The following is a 21,307-nucleotide window of genomic DNA, read 5'->3' as shown; positions in this document are numbered from 1 at the left end:
AACCTTAAATATGAAGAGCAGGATATAATACATTATTTAATTTGTTGTACGTTCAAGATAATTCATATATAATACACAATAGCTTTGTGTATGCACGGTAGGTTATGTAATTTTTGATGATGTATTTTGAAAGATCAATTTTTGTATTTTTTGTGTGACGTGAAGTTAGCATAGAATGCATAATTGAGGTGCTGATGTGGCATCATTTATCATTATAGGATAAATCAGTGTTTTACACTAGCACCAGAGATTAACAAAAGGAATGTCATCTATATATGTACGGGTTTTTTAGTCTATCATGTTTTTCCTTTTGTGCGCATAGATCTTTGTGACCCACGAATTTGTTTGTAAAAATTTGAGATTAACGCTCTATTTATTCGTTGGATCTTAGTTATATAACAAAGCGGCATGGATAATTCGTTTGAAGCATTTTTGCAGGGGAATGAAATAAATTATTTTGATAAGTGCGTTGATCATATAAAATTCAACTTCAAATCTTTTACATGTGAGATTTGGTTGGTTTAATGTTTTATGCATCATATTATTGGAGCTATAATTTCAGTTTGAGGATTTATGACAAAACCTGTGTACAAAGGCTAGCATTTTGTGGTAGAATTATTTGTGTGATTACTTACTTAAAATATAAGTGGAAATTGTGTGAGAGAATTTTTTTTCCATTGATTATGGTCCACAATCATAAAGTTTTATGCCAGGGATTTGAATACAGTTATTTGACCATCATAGAGACATAGGGATATTGGATAAACACTATAACTGGACAAAGCCTTCATATTCATCACACTATAGATGTGAAGAATTTTTATCTCTCTCTCACACACTCACACACATTTATATTGATTTGTTGACTATTGGTTATGGTAGAGTCTTGCATTCATACTGTTGATGTTTTGCAATCTTGATAGTTCTTGTTTAGTTGCAGAAAATTGATGAAAACTTTTATGGTCTTGTGCACTAATTCCACATTATATTGAGATATGGTTGTTTGATGGAACCTTTATGAAGTTGCTCCTTGATGAAGATCTTTGTTTGTTGGTTGTTAATGATATGATGCTTGGGGTAGAGTATTGACAGGGTTCATTTTCATTAGTGTTCTTCTGATGACTATAGTATCATTCCTATGACAAGAGGGTTGTTCCTATGACATATTTGTTTGACTTGTATTACTTTGCCTATTTTGAGACAAAGGATTGATGACACGAAAATCTCTCTATTGTTTTAGGTACATGGAACTATGATGTGTCTTGTTGAAAAAACTTGATGAGTATAGGGACATAAATGTATAATTCTTCTTATTACTTGTCTTCTATTGCTAAAAGACTATATGTTTCATGATAGCATCATTTTACTACTGTTTCTTTTGATGAATATTGATATGGTATAAGGTATTTATGTTGATAAGATAATTGACTTGGTATATGATGCACCAATGTTTGAGGAATTATCACATGTCTTGTTCACATTCATATATTATTCTTGATGCAAAATTAGTTTGGAATTATTGAGATTTTTTGGCTTATGACAAGATTATCTACAGTTTCTTGGTATGGTATTTGATAGTGTTCATCACTTAGGGTTTTGAAAGTGTACTTGACAGAAACTCGCTTGGGTTGTCATATGGTTGGTATTTGGCTTAGCATGATAGTGTTGTGGCTTGATAGGATTTATCTTGGAATTTGATTATGGATTGATATCAACAGTGAATTGGTTGTGGCTTGGTATATTGGTTTGATCTAGTTGGAGTGGTATAATTGGTATTTAATGGTTACTATTCAGTGATACAATGATTAGCATATTTTTAATTCAATGATTCAGTGATTGTTATATTGGCATCCAGTCTTGGCATCTTGGTATTGAACAGATTGTTGGATGTGGGTCCAGTTTGAAAATTGATGAAAGGTGGCTTGTATATTTTTTATGGATGATTGAGACAAATGGATCCAATATGAAAATTTTGAAACGTGGTCCATGAAGTTGTTGACAGTTGGAGCCTTTAGTTAGGGATTAGGAGCTTCCTTTCGGCAGGAGTTGGTAAACTTGATAAGGGTGTGGTAGCTTCATTCCAATAGGTTCTGGAGAATTTGTGGATGTTATAGCCTCCTTCAAATAGGAGACCCTATACTGCAAAGAGTCTCCACCAATACAAAATGTAAGAAGACTTTATTTATAATAAAAGAAGAATACAAAATGACAACAGTGGTGTTTCTCTCCCACATTGGGTTTCCACCTAAAATCTTAGTGTCCTTATGTGATGATGTGTTGATGTTATTTGCATATATATGGTTTAAATTATTTTATACTTTATGTTGTTCATGGTTTATAATGCAATATCCTACTAATAAATTAATGGTTCAGGATAAAATATGAAATGAAATAATTAGTTAAGTGAATTTACATTTGGCATGAAATATTGATTCACACCCTCCCCCTTTTAGTATTTCTAACACCGAGCACCTTTTACTAATGAAAATAATGAAATTAATAATAAATAATAGCAACTTACCATGAATCCCTTTATGAGGCTATTTCTCATTAATTGTGTTAAAAGGAGGGTAATACTTGAATAAGAGTGGATTTTATAGGGTCCAGAAGGCATAAATAGAAGTAACAACAGTGGCAATTTAGAGCCCTAACATCTCCCTTTTGACTAAATCTTTGAATTTATTCACACAAAAATTCATATAGTTGATACTTTGATACAATTTTGATCAAATATGGAGACAAAATTGAGAAATATTTAGAGCACAACTAATTTCTAGTTTAATGGTTGCTAATGGAGATATTCACATTGTCTCGACTCCTTTTCCATACTAACAAAAGACTCTTTTCCAAGGCCATATTATGTATTTCTTGATAATGGTTCCTTGGATGGTTATGTATTTCTTGATAAAGATTATTTATCCAACTTGGGTGACTTCTTGATCCTTACTGTAAACCTATCAATTTTCTCTTGTAATTGGGATTTATTATTCTTCGAGATAGAATTCTCATTATCAATGTATCTATCTACGGCCTTAACTATTTAATTACATCTTTTAGCTTCTCAATTTTCTCGTTCTTCACCCAAAGTTTCTAGGTCGTAGGTGTTCTTAAATTGATTGAAGACTAGGTTGGTTTAATGGGATCATAGTAATTAGTGGTATGTTCAAAATCATTAGGTGTTGATCGATCGACTAAGTCATAGAAATGGAAATGAAGAATCTAGGGTTCTGAAAACTTCGTTTTGGGTCTCTTAGATAAAAAGGTCATAGATTATTTCAACCTAACATGCATATGTGTAATGGCCATATGATTAGATTTTTCACTTTCAGAACTTTTAGGGGATATCAAGGTAACCTTTCTAGAGGGTTGGGGAGGAATAAATGGAGCCTTTTCATAGGTTTTAGGAGGAGGTGTTGGAGCTTTTTAAAAGGGTTTATGAGGAAGTGATAGGGAGTTCCTAGTCTTTTTTCATGGTTTTCTATTGATCATACTTCTAGTGAATCCTCTTAGTGTGATAATAGGCTATACAACATTCCTTTTGTCTCTCTTAAAGATCTTTGCATAAGCAGTAAGCTCCATAACTTCATGAATACCTTCATCCCCATTTTCATGTTTATTAGCATGAATACTCCTCTTTATCATTAAATTTTATAAGTGTTTCTTTGACAATTTTCTTGGGTGTTTACTTTAGTGGTTTTGGAATACCCTCAAGGGTGAATTTGTTTCTCTCTAAGAAGGCATCCTGATTTTTACTTTGCTTTGTAGATACTATACAATTAAAAAAAATCTAGGATAAGCTTATAGAGTCTACAGCTAAAGTACTTAGAGTTTTATTGAACTTGTTTTTCCATGTAGCCTAGACTCTTAGAAAGATAAAAAATGAAATTCAAATGTTCAATGGACTCAAATGGAAAAGAAACCAAATATGGTAAGTGAATTTGATGGAATACATGTCGTCACATATTATATAATTTTTTAATATGAATGATAAGATCTTCTCCTTTTCCATAGTCCATGGTCGAGGCATGCCCTTCCCCCAATCCTGATTTAACTTGGTGCAACATAGAAATCTTCTCCATACCCCCTTTTCCACTTACATATTCTTAAACCATTGATTCTTTATTTGTCAAAATCAATGGATTGGGTCATGTCTTAAACCAAATATCACACTAAAAGGAGGGTGATTAGTGTAATGACAAATCCATGATTCCAAAACATTTCAATAATAACTAACTATGTTTCAATGCATCTAGAAATAATGGGCATCATATGATGAATAAACTTCTGCATCAAGAAACCATCATCACATAAACACAAACACAACATTTTATGTGGAAATCCTTGTAGGAGAAATCTATGTTAGGGTCCCAAAGTCACACTGTTTTGTGTTAAACTGCAGAGCCTTGGAACATCTAAGTTCGATCTAATTTGTTGTTGTCGATTTGATTTTTTGTTAAGATCTTATATATGAATTTATCTATGTTTGTCCAATCTTGGTGAAGGTATTCCTGTGTTCCTTATATTTTAATGTTCATGTATTTTCGCTCATAGTTTTGAGCTTCAATAAGGAAAAGAACATGACGAAAATGTCACAAAATTAAATCATAGATTAATGCTTGTTTACTGTGAATGTTGTTCTTTAAATGACTGAGAGTTCAACCTTAAATTATGCTAATATTTTCTATGCTTATTCCTGATTTAATTATCATGCACTTTACTTTATCCTATTAGTTGTCACATGAAAATAAAGGAACATGAAGAACTATTTTCATCCATCTAATTCAAATTGTCGATCTCTATTTATATATCTTGGTATATGTAGGAATCCAATGAAAATTACACATAATTCGCTAACATTCGTTGCACATTTTAAATGCAAACATCACATACATTCTAAGGTTCATTATGAGTTTTATTAAAGAAAGTAAAAAATAAAATGAGTGAATTCCATTTGTTGTGGCTAAATCTTGCACCATGTAGCACAAGTGCAGCATGATGCAAGGAAAGCTCCCTAGAGATAGCTTATGGGTTGATTGTAGACCAGTGCCTAGGACATCTTAAATAGAGGAGTTCTTGTAAGATGGTATGAGAGGGGTTTAAAGCACTCCAATTATCATGAAATGAAGGTGGTGGTAAAAGGGTTTCGTTCAATATGCCTTTAATGGGGGAGATTCAAGCCAACTCAATGTTGGGGATATATGGGGCAATCTCAAAGAAGAATGGCTTCTTCTTATGGTGGCCTACACACGGAAATGAAACAACTTTAAATTGAAGTTGAATTTGTGATGGAGAGGGGGAAGAGAAAGAGGAAATTAGGTCCAAAGGGCTATGACAACAGAATCTTCAGCCACTAATTTCCAACATAAATATGAGAGAGTAAGAAGGTGAAATGGAATCAATAGAGGGAGCTGATGTAAAGCTTTAGACTGCATAATAATGGGTATCAATCTCTATTTAACAACCAAAGAAATCTGAACTACTATAGGTATTGTATGTTAATCACAACCATAAGTAAATCTGAAATGATTACAGGTACTACATGCATGTGAATAACATAAGTAATTCTGTGATCTGGACAGGTTCTATTTACTATTGAATAGTGAGGATAAATCCATTAATCAGCAAGAAACCCAACAATTGTCATAATGTTGTTTCAAAGAAAGGATTACAAAAGTGAAATGCAATTACCAGGAAAACATTACTGCACATTAATTGCATTTGGAATCAACAGAAAAATTCCATTTGTCTCAAAGGGTTCCATGACCAATCCTTCTATTTAGTAATGAAATTAGTGAAGCCCCCCATTAAACAAGAAAATTGAGCCCAAATTAGCCTCATAGAGATCATCCCTCTCGTGTCTCTGAATCCTCTGTAACCCAAACCTCTGGAACCCAACCCTTGTACAATATTTCTTCCCCCTTTTTATAAGAAGAGAGGGGAACTATCATTACAGTTTAGAAAAAATATCTAAGCCTGAGCCCCCGCTGTCATACTAGATTAGTTTTCTCGGCTCTGTGACATGCTCTGCTACCCCCAAAAATATTACAACGGGATCAAATCCCTTTCTTGAAAAATACCGAAATAAATGCACAAAGAAGGAGAATCAAGAGAAAAAGGAGGAGATATCCCCTCGCTGCTTCAGTGGAGGCCTTGAATTGAGCCACGACCCTATAGTCATCAAGCTTCTTTTGATTGTTTGAGGCAGTTCACTACTATATTGCTTGGCTTTTGTTAATTCTTCTTTGACTGCGTTTGAAACCGACTTTTGGAGGCATGTTGTAGGCTCAGTCCTTCCATGAATGCGCACATACCTTCATTAAACTCCCCAACTTCTGACCCATCCATATTTTAGAGCTATGTGCCATGTTATCAGTGTACCACACTATAGGCTTTTAAATCATTTAAAACAGACAAATTAGCAGGGTTGGCATTTATCTCTTAGGCCCCTTTATTATAACCCCTTATGTGAATTGCCCCATATGAATGGAGGCAGAGACCGGGGGTTTTTCCTTAAAGTTATTAAGGACTTCAATCAACATGTGGTGGGCCTTTTTCTTTATATTGCAATAAGTCCCTTATTGGTCAATTTCGTGGACCCGTAAATTTTATAACTTGTCATTTATAATATATCACATCCAAGAAATCGGCCGATAAGGGACTTATTGCGATGTAAAGAAAAAGGTCCACCGCGCGTTTATTGAAGGCCTTAAGCACTTTAAGGAAAATCCCTTGGTCTTCGCCTCTGTTCCTATGGGGAAATTCACACAATGGGTTATAATAAAGGGGGCTAAGAGATAAACGCCAACCCCTGCCAATTTGTCTATTTTAAATGATTTAGCATGGTACATCGAAAACATGGCACAAAGCTCTAAAATATGGATGGGTTAGAAGTTGGTGAGTTTAATTAAGGTATGGGCACATTCATAGAATGACTCAACCTCCAACATGCCTCCATAAGTCTGCGCCAAAAGAAATCAAAGAAGAATTGACAGAAACCAACCAACACAGTAATGAACTGCCTCAAATAGTCGAAAGAAGCCTGATGACAGCAATGACATGGCTCAATTCAAGGCCTCCATTGAAGTAGAAAGGAGACACCTCGTCCTTTCTCTCTCGATTCTCCTTCTCTATGAATTTATTTCAGTATTTTTCAAGAAAGGGGTTTGATCCCATTGTAATATTTTTGGGGGCAGCAGAGCCTGTCACAGAGCCAAGACAACTAATATAGTATGGCAGCTGGGGCTCGGGCTAATATTTTTTGTAAACTGTAATGAAAATTCCCCTCTCTTCTTATAAAAAGGGGGAATAAATATCGTACAAGGGTTGGGTTCTGGAGGTTCGGGTTATAGAGGGTTCAGAGACCTAAGAGCGTTGGTCTCTGTGAGGCCAATTTGGGCTCAATTTTCTTGTTTAATGGGGGCTTCACTAATTTCATTACTGAATAGAAGGACTGGTCATGGGACCCTTTAAGACAAATGGAATTTTTCTATTGATTCAAATGTGATTAATGTGCAGTAATGTTTTCCTGGTCATTGCATTTCACTTGTGTAGTCCTCTCTTTGAAACAACACTATGACAATTGCTAGGTTTCTTTCTGATTAATGGATTTATCCTCACTGTTCAATACTAAATAGAACCTATCGAGATCAAAAAATTACTTATGTTATTCACATGCATGCATTACCTGTAATCATTTCAGATTTACTTATGGTTGTGATTAACATACAATACCTATAGTAGTTCATATTTATTTGGCAGTTAAACAGAGATTGAAACCCATTATTATGTAGTTTGAAGCTTTACATTAGCTCCCTCTATTGCTGCCATTTCACCTTCTTACTCTCTCATATTTCTGCTAGAAATTAGTGGTTGAAGATTTTGTTGTCACAACCCTCTACACCTAATTTCCTCTTTCTCCTCCCCCTCTCCATCACCAATACAACTTCAGTTTAAAGCTATCTCATTTCCGTGTGTATGCCACCAGAAGAAGAAGCCATTATTCTTTCATATTTCTCCATATACCCCTAGCATTTGGATTCATGAGTTGGCTTGAATCTCTCTCATTAAAGGCATATTGAACCAAACCCTTTTACCACCATCTTCATTTCGTGACAATTGGAGTGCTGCAAACCCCTCTCATACCATCTTACAAGCACTCCTCTATTTAATATGTCATAGGCACTAGTCTACAATCAACCCATAGGCTATCTCTAGGGAGCTTTCCTTGTCTCCTACTGCACTTGTGCTGCATAGTGCAATATTTAGCAATAAAATCTTTATGGCACCTCTGTGGGGGAACATATTGAAGGACTTTCCCTTGGGATACAAAAAACTGAGCACCCTTCATGTAGGTGAAAGAAGTATGTTCTGATTGCATTCACATCACCTTGGCTACTCCACACCCCCCTCATTATCATTCATAACCCTGGCTTTTAGAAGGGCTCATACTCACTCCGACAACTCACAGTAGAAACCCGATTTGTTTTTGACCCTGAAAAACTAATTTTCAGGAATGTCTGGAGGGAGAAAACTCCCACTGCCTTTGCTACCATCTCACCAGCTTTTCCAACTTCCTCCTCTAGTTCTTAGCCCACTGTTTCTCACAATTCAGGACTTACTCCGAAGACCCTAACATGCCCTCCTTCCCATCCAACCCATATGGTCTTTACCTTAGTTTCTCAAGTAAATTTCAATCCTCCTTCGCCATTCTAGATGGCTCTTCCATGCTTCTTGCTAAATAAGTATGCACCTCTCGATTTACATCAGAACCTAAGTGTTATGCCCTAGGACTGCTTAAATATTTTTCGTAGGTTCAATGGGGTAGATATAATTCTACTCAGAAACACATTCAAGCATTTTGCGCTTTTGCTGAGAACCTAAATGTAGAACAGCTAGATGTGGTCGTGAGACTTTTTATACAATCCCTTGATGGAGAAGCTAGAAAATTGTTCAAAACCCTCCTTGATGCTTCCATCACTATCTGGGAGGAACTAGAAACCTCCTCCACTAAAAAATGGGGTGAGAAGAGAGATCATGAGTACCTCCTCATAGATTTCAACACCATCAAGAAGAAGCAAAAGAAGAATATCTCAGATTTTAATAAGAGGTTCAATAAGCAGTATCACAACTTTTCTGTTGAGATAAAACCTCCCCCAGCTATTTCTCGGGTACTTTACTTGGTATCCTTTGAATCTGACTTTGGTTTCACCTTAAGAGAAAGGAAATCTCCTACCTTAGATCAAATCTAGGTCGATGATATGGAAGTAGAATAAAAATTTTCCTCCATAGGGAATTCAAGTGGAAAGTAGGAAACCACCAAGAATAGAAGAGGTAAAGAAGAAGCTTCCTCCTATGGTAAAACTAGAGAATCACTAGAACAAAAGTTGGAGCAGCTGGATAAACTCATTAGGAGTTTGTCACATAAGGTTGGAAAACTCGAAATTCAGAACAAGAGTCCCTCCAAACATAATGCTCAAGGAAACAATCAGGGATATAACCCACAATATAGAAGGCCTCCATTATAGATACTTCCAAGGGAAACAAAGGAACATCCAAATCAAATGCCTCATCCTCTATATTTGGAGCATGATCTCGATGAGAAATGGTCAGATACACAGGAGATGCAGGGAAACTTATATTTTGCTTTCTCTGAAGAAGAACAGGAGGATATGGTTCACGAGGAGGTCATTCATGATGGAGAAGCAACAGATAAGAATGATATGTATTATTATTGAAAAAATATTTCAAAGTTCATGCTGGCACAACCACAACATAAATATAATATAAGATCTTCAAATAAGATGTCAAGAGAATCAGAGCAACAAGAGGGAACTGCTCCCCAAGTTACTTCTCCATTATCAGACAAAGGGAAAGGAAAGGTGAATTATGACCATGCCAGGACAAAAGTTCCCTTGAATAAGGAAATAAATGTCTTAGGGGAGCACACAACAAAGGAAGCACCTATCTTGCAGAAAAACACCAGTGGTAGTGAAAGAGAAGTTGAGCCATGAGGTATAGAGAAGACCTAGTCTACATTCAACCTTCAAAGGGAGCTTGAAAAGGTAAATATTTATGTTACACTGACTGAGCTTTTGAGGAAGCCTACCTATAAAGATCAGTTATCTCAATTCATACTTCCATCAGTCTCATAACCCACCCAAGATTCTCTAAATATCCAAGAAGAGAGGCCAATGGTGGTCTTTGGGCCGCATGTGGAAGAACTTGACCCTTCTACTGCACCTTTCTATGTAACTCTAGGAATTCATGATCTTCTTTTACATAATTTCATGTTAGACTCTGGAGCCTCCCACAACCTCATGCCCTTGGAAGTAATGGAATAGCTTGGCTTGCAGATCACTAGGCCCTACAAGGACCTATACTCCTTTGACTCCAAGAGAGTCAAATGTTTGGGAATGATAAAGGATCTAGTGGTGAACCTAGCTTGGCTCCCTGCAAAAAGTGTGGTAATGGACATAGTATTCGTCGACATACCCCCTTGCTTTGGCATGCTGCTATCTAGGTCTTAGGGTTCTAAAGTAGAGGGCTCTATCAAGTTGGATCTAACTTATGCCACCATTCCTACCATTGGAGGAGAACAAAGGAGACTATATAGAGAACCCAAGTTTGTAAAAATTGTTACCTTGGCTAAAGGCTCAAAAGACTCCCCAGTGTATGTAAAAGAATGTGACCTCTCCTACCTATTTCTAAAATAAGATGAGGCTATCACAGAAGAAACATTAGTCCACCTAACATGGCAGTTATAACATCATCATGCAAGTGAAAGCAAAGTTTGGAAACTATATTTTGATGGAGCTAATTCAAAAGAGGGAAATGGGGCAGGAGTATTGTTGGTATCTCCTAAAGGCCACCTGATACCCCTCTCATTCAAACTAGAGTTCGAAGAAACCAACAATGTGGCGCAATATGAAGTGTTTCTCCTTGGATTATAGACTGAAAAAAATATGAATATTTAATCTCTAATAGTTTATGGAGACTCTAAGTTGGTCGTAACGAAAAACAGCGATCAATGCTAGGACAAACACACCATATTGAGGATGTACCAAAATAAAATATGGGACTTTATTAATAATTTATTCCTTCCTTTTAACATCCAGTTTATACCCAGGGAAGAAAAGAGGATGGCAGACTCTCTTGCTATAGCTGCAAGTGCTTTCAGCCCCCCCTCCCAAATCCTCTCCTTAGATATGAGATGGAAGTCAGGTGCAGACCCTCCGTACCTGATAACATCAAGCAGGGGAAGGTGTTCAAAGATGACAAACAAGTGAAACGATTCATAGAGGTTGTTGGGGAATTTTCTAACTCCAACATTGATCAAGAAGAAGAAGAAGAAGAAGAAGAAGCTGACCAAGAAACCACTTCATGGAAAGACGCAATGGCTCGACACAAAATTTTCAACTGAAAAGGAACACTATCCCTCGCAAACTAGTCTCACTAGAAAGGATTTTTAATAAAGATGACATAAACGCCAAACAAATAGCTCCTAAGATGGATGATCAAGTGCAAGATTGCAACATTGGATCAAAGGAGGAGCCTTAGATGATCAAGCTATCAAAAGGAATCCCCTTGCATTACAAATAGAGCTATTTAGATATTTTCAAAGCCTACAAAGATGTTTTTTCTTGGTCGTATGATGATTTGAAAACATTTGATACTAACATCATACAGTGTAAGATTCCTTTGAAAAGCAGAGTGAAACCCTGCAAGAAGAAAATCAGACAAATAAATCCACTCTTACTCACCTCCATTGAAAGAGAGATAAGGAAGCTTCTGTTATTAAATATTATAGTACCTCTAAGATATTTTGAGTGGGTGGTGAATCTGGTCCCAGTTCAGAATAATAATAGAGAGATAAGGCTGTGTGTAGACTTCTGGAACCTAAACAGGGAGTGTTTGAAAGACAACTACGTGCTTCCCAAGATGGATAATATATTGCAGAAGGTGGTTGGTTTAGCTAGAATGTCTATGGTGGGCGCGTTCTCTGGATATAACCAAGTGGTAGTTCATCCAAAGGATTAGGATAAGGCTGCTTTCACCACCCCGTGGGGAACATTTACGTATGCTCTCATGCCTTTTGGCTAATAGATGCAGGGGCCACATTTCAGAGAGCCATGGACATAGCTTTCATGGGGGAGAAAGACAAACTTGTGGTGGTTTACTTGGATGACATCACAATCTTCTCGAAGACTAAGGAGGAACACATCCTCCACTTAGAACTCACCTTTGAGAAGTGCAGGAGATATGGTCTCTCCTTGAATCCTAGGAAATCCCAATTCACCCTAAGTGAAGGGAAGCCGCTAGGAAATGTAGTGCCACAGAAGGGTGTGAAGATTGATCCCAAATGGGTTGAATCCATCCACCACATTCCTCTACCTAGGAATAAGAAATAATTCCAAGCCTTCTTGGGAAGAATAAATTTCTTGAGGCAATTTATAGCCAGCTATAGAAAGATTGTCAAAGGTATCACAGACATGCTCAAGAAGGGAAACAAAGTCAAGTGGAGACCCATCTCCCATGATTCGTTTAGAAGAATCAAAGAAGCTTTGAATGAATCCCCAGTGTTAGCTAGTCCTGACTATATTTTGCCTTTCTACATCTTTTCTTTCACCTCTCCACATACCATTTCCGCAATGCTGCTACAGAAAAATAAAGCGGGTTATGAGCAGCCCATAGTCTTCTTCAGCCAAGTACTAACGGACGTTGAACTAAGATATAATATATTGGAGAAAAAATCTTATGCACTAGTCAAGGCTCTGAAGGTGTTTCATGCATATGTGCTACAGTAAAAAATCTCAGTGTTTATCCCAACAACAACAGTCAAGGACATCCTCGCGCAAGGAGACAATGAGGATAACAGGGGCAAGTGGATAGCAAAAATTTAGGAATACAAGCTAGAAATAAAGCCTACCAAGCTCATTAAAGGTCAAGGGATGGGTAAGGTTTTATATGAATCCAACTGCCAAGCACTAGGGATAAACCTGCCTGTGGAGGAAGACAGACCATAGGATCACGAGAGAAGTATTAAAACATCTTAGCAGAAAATCTATGTCAAATATGAGGTATCATCATGGTACAGGAATATCATTCATTACCTCTTATTCTTGAGGTGCCCGTTAGGGCTAGATGCCTCCAAATATCGAAGCCTGAGATTGCAAGCCCAAAAATATATCATATCCAATGGCCTACTCTACTATAAGGACCCTATGGAGAAAATTTTTCTATGTTTAGTGGAAGGAGAGACACATAAGGTGGTTGGGGAGTTTCATGAAGGAGTTTGTGGAGGGAATTACAGCTGGAAGACCACAGCATACAAAATCCTTAAAGCTAGATTTTACTGGCCTACGTTGTTCTAGGATGTCTATAATAAGGTCAGGAGTTGCTAGAAATGCTAGGTGTTTGTTGAAAGATAGAATTTTTCTCCTCTCCCCTTGATTCATGTGCATGTGGAGGATCCTTTAGAGAGTGGGGATTAGATTTCATAGGGGAGATCAACTTGCCATCCATCGGCCAACACAAATGGATATTGACAACCACTTACTATTTCACCAAGTAGGTAGAGGCCATCCCATCTAGAAATGACACAGACTGAGTGGTGATAGAGTTCATGGAGGAGAACATACTATCCCGCTATGGTTGCCCTTTTAAAATCATCACAGATAACACCCAGGTATTTAAATCTGCCAAGTTCGTCATCTTTTGCCACAAATATAATATCACTATTGGGCACTCCACTACATACTACCCTCGAGGAAATGGTTTGGCTGAGTCCTCCAACAAAGTTGTGGTGAGGGTGCTGAAGAAGACTATCACTGAAAACCAAAGGAACTGGGATTCCAGATTGAATTTTTCTATATGGGCCAACTGAGTAATGCCTAAACAATCCACTGGGAAATCACCTTTTGAGTTAGTGTATAGAAAATTTTCTATCTTCACAATTCAACTAGAAATGCTAGTAGCAAGGTTGTTACAGGAAGCTGAAGAGGAGCCAAGTCTCTTGCCAAGGAGGATTAATCAGTGGGTTGAGCTTCAGGAGAACAGAGAATAGGTGGAGGCCAAAATTTCCAATTATGAACAAAAAATGAAATTTTTGTTTGACAAGAAGGCTAAGGACAAACATCTTTAGCCAGGATATTTAGTTCTTAGGTGGGATGTCTGATGGGAGGATAAAGGAAAACATGGAAAATTTGATCCATTGTGGTTTGACCCCTTCAAGATTGTAGAAGAGAGAGGGAAAAATACATTTCTGCTTGAAAAATTGGATGGTGAACTGTTGGAACTACCAGTGAATGGTCAGTTTCTCAAGTTCTATTTTCAAAATTAATAATTAATTGTCTTACACTCATTGTAAATATCTAGTGTGCTTACTGCAGTTGTCATTTGAATTTTCTTTTATCATAAAAAATTATGCTTCTGTGAAGGTTACCTTTTGATTGAGAAGTGACTACATGACCAAAGGAATAGTTTGTAGTGTCCAGGTTCTCAGCACCTTGTTGACAAGGCACTGTCCCCAGATGGAGCCAATGTTGTCATTTACTTCTCACTCACTACTTTGCAAATGATCAGTGTTCCAAGATGCATGAGGACATTGAATGTGAATCCATTTCCTGAGCCAAAGAAGTTATCAAAGCTTGATGAGACCCTCTCAATTGTATAATTCTCAGAAAAAGCTTTCCAGTTGTACATAGAAGTCCAAAAATGGGTTCCCAGATCAAAATTTAGAGCTTGTAGAAGATTTCCCATGGAAAACCCAACTGATTGAGGAAAATGGCTATGTATGGAGAAAAAATCGCAATTGGGACTTGGGACAATCCATTTGAATCACATATCGGTATCGGTGGGGAATAAGAGGCAAAGAAAAGTAATGATTACAGAAACTAAAATCTGCAGGTCACCGATATCATATATCTGTGCTGGTGGGTCAGGGCACCATATTTATCGGTATCAGCAGGATTTATGTCCTGAAGACAACACCTGTGGGCCGATTGCGATACGATGCAATATCATCGGGGGAGGCCAAGAAATTCATTAAAAAAGAAAATGGTTAGCGAAATAGAAGTCGGTCACCCCCTTCTCTCTCCTCTACATGGCATAATCCATCATCCCACATCACAACAATCCCAAACACCAATACCATATATCGCATCCTCCAAATCCAGTAGTCCCTCAGTTACATCATAATCCAAACCATGTGAGAGGATGATAATGAGATACATTGTTGCAACTTCAGGGAAGGCCTAGAAAGTGTTAACAAAGGAAATCATGGAAAAACAAGAGCGGGAGTCCCCTTTCTCTCTCCTCCACGTGGCAGTACGACACATCGCATATCAACGGATCGGCGGAGTGCTCACACTTCAAAATACCTCGCACACTACGATTTTGCGATACAATGTCAAACCATCGGGGAGGCGCTAACTCCGATTAACAAAGGATTTCACAGAAAAGCCAAGGTCAAGCAGGCCTTTTTCTCTCTCCTCGAGGAGGGCCACGTGGTGCTATATGTTTTTTCCAATGAGTTGACATGGAATCTGACGTCAGCAATGATGTGGCATGTATAGATGCTGACGTAGTGGGTGGACACGTGTCACTCATTTTTGGAATTTTTAAGGGTCCTATGGGGCCATTTCTAGGTGCCACATGTCACCACTCACAGGGCGACATGTGATAGTGATGACATCACCTATCACAATTGGTGATTAGCGATCACTCAATTTCTCTTCAGTGTTGTTTCCTCCCCGGCTGCGATTGCAATAAGGGAAAGGGTCCCTGGATGCGATAGGTTATGTGTTGTATTGTATAGGGATTTCACTTCTGGAAAATCAGCTGATGAGGGACTTTTGTGGTATAAAGAAAAGGCCCCCACATAGTTATTGAGAGCTTTAGAGCTAGCACATGGGCACTTTGGTTCTAGCTTTGGTCGTATAGGAAATTCAATAAAGGGGATAAAACAAAGAGAGGCTAAGGAGGAAATCCAAAGGTGCCCTTTTGCTAGTTCCATAGGTATAAGCCTATTCCCATTCCCCTGCATGAAGAGATGAATTCTCATACCCCTTGAGACTTGTATAATTAAACCGAGAATGCACCCCCCGGCCATATCATGGCGCCGACTATGCTCGAAAGGTTTTTATGGCAGAAATCGACAAGGTTGGCACTGAAAGCAGCTACAGAGGAAGGTATAGGAGATCAAGCCTTTGAGGTCAGGCAGAGAAGAGCACCAAGGGATTCAGTAGAACATTTAAGGCCGAAGTGTCAGAGTCGGTCCCAGAGGTGGATGTCGTAGTGAATTAGGGGAAGGAGCATTCAAAACCAAGTATGGTTACCCCCTAGAAGTGGCTCTTTGTAACCCGTTCTCAAGGTCAGTAGCGAATATTTTTAAGACCGAATGATGAGAGTTAATTGAGTAGCACAGGAGCATATGTCATGAACTAGATGCATCCATGAAACAAAAGTGATTTAAGGGATGGGGAGCTAGGGTTTTTGCATTAATGTCTCACATGTTCGATGATTCTGTGATGTGCCTTCGTCTCTGAGGCCATTATTATTGTTCTTAATGTTTTTGGATACAAAATCTCCCCTAGCTGAGAGAGAGAGAGTTGACTTGATAGCTAAAAACTTGTCCCGAGATTTTATGTATGAAACCATCATTGAAAGCACCCCCCATTGTTATAAATTGGGAGTTGGAGCACTTAAAAAGGGTTCTGAATTCTGAAAAGAAAGTCTGAGATTTTTGTAAACGGTATCACTTAGTAACATAGATCTTCCAAAATATTATAGGATTGGTGGTGATTCCTCCTCTGAAGTTTTAAAGTGTGTTATTTCCATGTTTCATTCATGTTGTATGTTTTTCTCTTTTGAATTCACGCAATAATATATACTTTGATTTTTCAGACTTGTCTACAGATTCATCTGTGTTAAAGTGTTAATGCATATGCCTATGTGAGTGGTTTAAATCACATTTTCAAGTTGTATTGTGTGACGGATGTCACTCAACTACTTTTCTGTCCACTACATCTTCCTATAACTCGGTAGTTATAGTAAATCTCATGGTTTTAGGCTCTATTTTTTACATATAAAATTCTTGGTGCTGTGAGTTCTATATCCTGAGTTGTTATTTTTCTTTGACTTCTCTCATTTATCTTATAAAGATGATTAAAATTGTAAATATTTCAAGTGCTTTGCCTCCACTATTTCTATCATGTTTCTGGGAACTATGTGTGTGTAGAAATGATGAATCATATGGCTTGTATCTTTGGATGAAAGAATGAACTCTATAATATATATGTATAGAATACGAGTGGTGTCTATTCCTACTTGAGAATCATTCGAGGCACACCGATTTAGATGTACCCAGGCATTGGTCTTGTAAGAAATCCAAAGTTGTCTCTAGGAGTGACAACACCATTCAAGATAAATTTCAATTGATGTTTCAAAGTTTTAATTTGTTTTGAGAATCTAGGTAAAGGAAAAATGATCAACCATTAAAATATTTATGTTGAATGGAATTTCTAGTAGTTTTCAATTGGATCATTTATGAGATTTTGGTTTCACATAAAGAAGTCAAAAGGTTTTAGAGAATGGGACAAATGGAGAGAGGAACTTAAAAAGTTCAAAAGATCAATTAAGACTTCATTTAAACCTGTTAAAATCATATAGGTAGATGATAAATTAAGAATTTATGCACAAGAAAACTTAATATTTTGAACTTTGCAATTTCATTGAAAGCCTTATAAAATTCATCAAAAATTCCATGATACTCTTTGAATAATTTTAATAATTTTAAAAAGAATTAAAGAAAACAATCATACTGATTACATAATTCACTTTAACTTAACAATTTCATTTGAGCTTCATAAGAAACCAATTTTACAACACAAATTGCCATGAATATCCTTAAAATTGTATTAACCTTGAGAAAAATAGAAAGTACAAGGTGGATTCTTAGAATTGCATTCATTAGAAGAATAGACAGCCCAAAACCCACTTCAAAATTCCTTCTTACATAACTTCAAAAATCTGAATAGATTGTAGAGAAAATTTGAAAGAGTTTCCCTCTTGATGGTGATGAGAGGGTGGTAATGACGTTTCCTATGTCTCTGAGTGGGGAAAGATAAGAAATTGATTCATTTCCTACACTAGAAAATTTATCCTTAATTACATTAAAATGAGGCCTATATATAGGCACGCAAGACTCAATACCCTATCCTTAAACTACTAGTGATATTGAGAAAACCACAAGGAATATTTACAAAAGGATAGTTTTCTTATAACAAACTTATTTTAGAAGTTTCCTGAAAAATATGCCAGTTTTAGTGTGGGTACCTGCTTTTTTTCTCTAGTGGCTTGTCTATCTCTCTCTTGTGTGGGCGTTTACTAAACTAGACACTACCTTGGCTAGGATGCTGATGGTGTTGATCATACTGATGCTAGTGCCAATAGTTCAGGTAAGCAAGCTACTGTGGTGGACATCTAGAACTAGAAACTACCTCTGTTGATGCCACCTATGACATTGGTTCATATCCACTCTAAATGGCCACCTTGTATAGGTCTAACATTCCTCTATGTTCCTTACCCAGGGGAACATTGCACAACTATGCATCCAAAATTGTCCCTTCCAAGGTTGTGATTGGTTCGTATTCTACCTTCCCTTTTTCTTTAAATATGATCCTCACCATGAACAGAAGTTCGAAATAGTCCTCATATAAATTGACTATATCCTTCCCCTATAATTGGTAGCATTCCTCCTAAAATCCTCTTTTATATTCCTTTATATTGTTCAGGCTTTTCATAAGGGCTTCTTTGGAATACAAATATTTGTGGCCATTGAAGAAAGTTGGGAACTTTCTCTTATATAAAACTCCACACTTATCTTTAAAATCATGTACTTCATTATCCATTGTGTCTTCTTTCTTTCCTACCAATCCTATCAACTTTTGTTTCCTTTTCAATCCGTTAGTCCCGGTTACCAATTGGGACCAGTTGAGATTAGCCTTTTTGACCTCTTCCTTTGACATATAGTTAACCAAATTTATGATCAATCCAGCCTTGGCCGGGGTTTCTCCAATAATTCCATTAAGTGAATTCATTTCCTTGTAGGAGACTCTGACAACCTATATCTTTTCCTATACCAACTCTAGGTGACCCCAAAGTTTGTCTACTAACTTCATGATTTTATCCCAAATGATCCTTTTAATAAAATTGAAAGAGGATTTTTTAGGATGATTTCTCTTGAGGAATTAAAATTTAGCATCAACTTTGTGACCATACTCCTTCGCTCATTACATTTCTTTCTTGGTCCACTCATGCTCCTTTTATTTTTCTTTCAGTTCCCATTCTCAAATTGAAAGGAGAGTTTGTAGCTTCTTTGCATCATCTAACACTGTCATGGATTCCACCTACCCAATTAGAACATCTTGGGTCTATTTAAACTACATAGTATCATCTTTCTTCTCTTTCATCCCTTGTACCTATGCCTCTAGTAGCATGATACGGTCCTTGTACTCCTTGTTATTTGTAAGGGCTTCATGTAGCTTGACTTTTAGATCCTAGCTTTATTTTTATGTTTCTTCCACCTCAACCATTTGTGTTTCAGGGAAAATTAGTGTCGATTCGAACTACTAGTCCCACTAAGATGGGTAGCTATCTTAGAAATAAACTATGAAAGCTTTTCAAGAGTTTCTTTAAGTGTTATAGATGAGAGGGAAGAAAAAAGGACCAACCTGGATCTTCTGCTTTGATCCTAGCTTAATTTCTCCTTTCCTTGATAGAATTTGCCACTCCTCTCCTACTTGTCCCACTTCAAAGAGTACCTGTAGAGTCAAAGTAACAAAAAACCATCAAAGCATCTCCATCTAAAACATCATAAACAATGCGGAATCAGAAACACATTGACCATACAATTTCATTCATAAACGATAAGATTCATAAACACACGATTATATGGAGGAAAACTCAAAGAACTTTATTAATAGTAATGAAAGAGAGGATTACAACCCAGTTGTCTGATCCAGCATCATCCTCCCAGTGTAGAAGCCCTATTCACCTCATGAACAAGCAAATCACCCAACAATGCAATGTCTCTTCTCACCAACAAACCAACAACACTTCCTTAAAAATTACAAAATTTCAGCCTCCAAATCTCTCAGATGAGGGATCCATTTATAGATGTATTGCAAGGGTGTGAGTCAGCTCTGGGTTTTTGATTAACTTCATTCCATTGATATTTCTTGGTTCCACTTGAAGATTTCTTTGATCTCTTACTCATCACTGGGAAAATTCAGAGAGGCAACTGTCATAGGAGAAGTTTTTGGAAGATTCCATGATCATCCACTTAGCAAACTGTCTCTGCCATTTGTCTATTATCACTCATTGCACCCCATAGAAGGCCATTTTAGTATGCATCGCACCTGGCTAGTGTTTCAACCAGTATGCATTGCACCTTGTTCATGGAGTAGTTAGTATGGTCCAGTTTTGGCCAGTTTTGAGTAGTTTTTCAAGTGGAACTTTTGAGAAATGATGTAATCAGTTGACCATGATCCTTTAGGGTATGAAACAACACTTTTAGGGACAAAAGAGCCCTTATTTTATGGACATATGAGTTTGGGGTTACAGTTCCCAAATATGTATATAACAGTTGCCCCCTAAAGCATGAGGTCGTAAATCTTCTAATGTCGGGTGAAATGCTTTATCATGAGGATCCGAGCTATTCGTACTAGAAGGTGACATGTATAAGATACAATACAATACATCATCATCATATTATTTTCATGATCTAGCTAAGTTGGGCATTCCCATGCTTAGATTTATAAATTCATTTTCATGTACATAGGACATACAATCGTTTGTTGTCGCAGACTAGTGATTCTTCGCACAAAGAGTCATCTTCCCTAGCTTAGATGACTATCTGTGCAGCTTCTGTGTACAATTGATGTCTTTATTTTCCTGAATATATCATAGCCCCGATGGATGAAACTAGATCTGGGGTCTTCAAAACTCGTTAAATCTTCACCCGATGTACAAGTCAATCCATGTGAAAAGATGTTTTGAAGTCGAACATAGAAAGACATCACCTGATTACCAGCGAATAATGTAAGCTGTTAGCAGGCATGAGAGGAGCCACTGATAATGATGATGAACCTCAAGGTACTACAGTACAATTCACGTGGTGTGAATATATGAGCTTATGTCGAACACCACGCAAAATCTTTTGGTCAAAGGTCATTGATGTAAACCTATCGTTGGAAGTGAGAAACTTGCCATTGAGGCACGCAAGCTTCAAAGTACTAAAAGGGTTGTT

The sequence above is a fragment of the Pinus tabuliformis genome, chromosome 9 (assembly GCF_031772625.1).
Source record: "Pinus tabuliformis cultivar Carrire ecotype Pingquan chromosome 9, CPIR1, whole genome shotgun sequence".
Lineage (NCBI taxonomy): Eukaryota > Viridiplantae > Streptophyta > Pinopsida > Pinales > Pinaceae > Pinus > Pinus tabuliformis.
Note: the sequence above shows the minus strand (reverse complement) of the source record.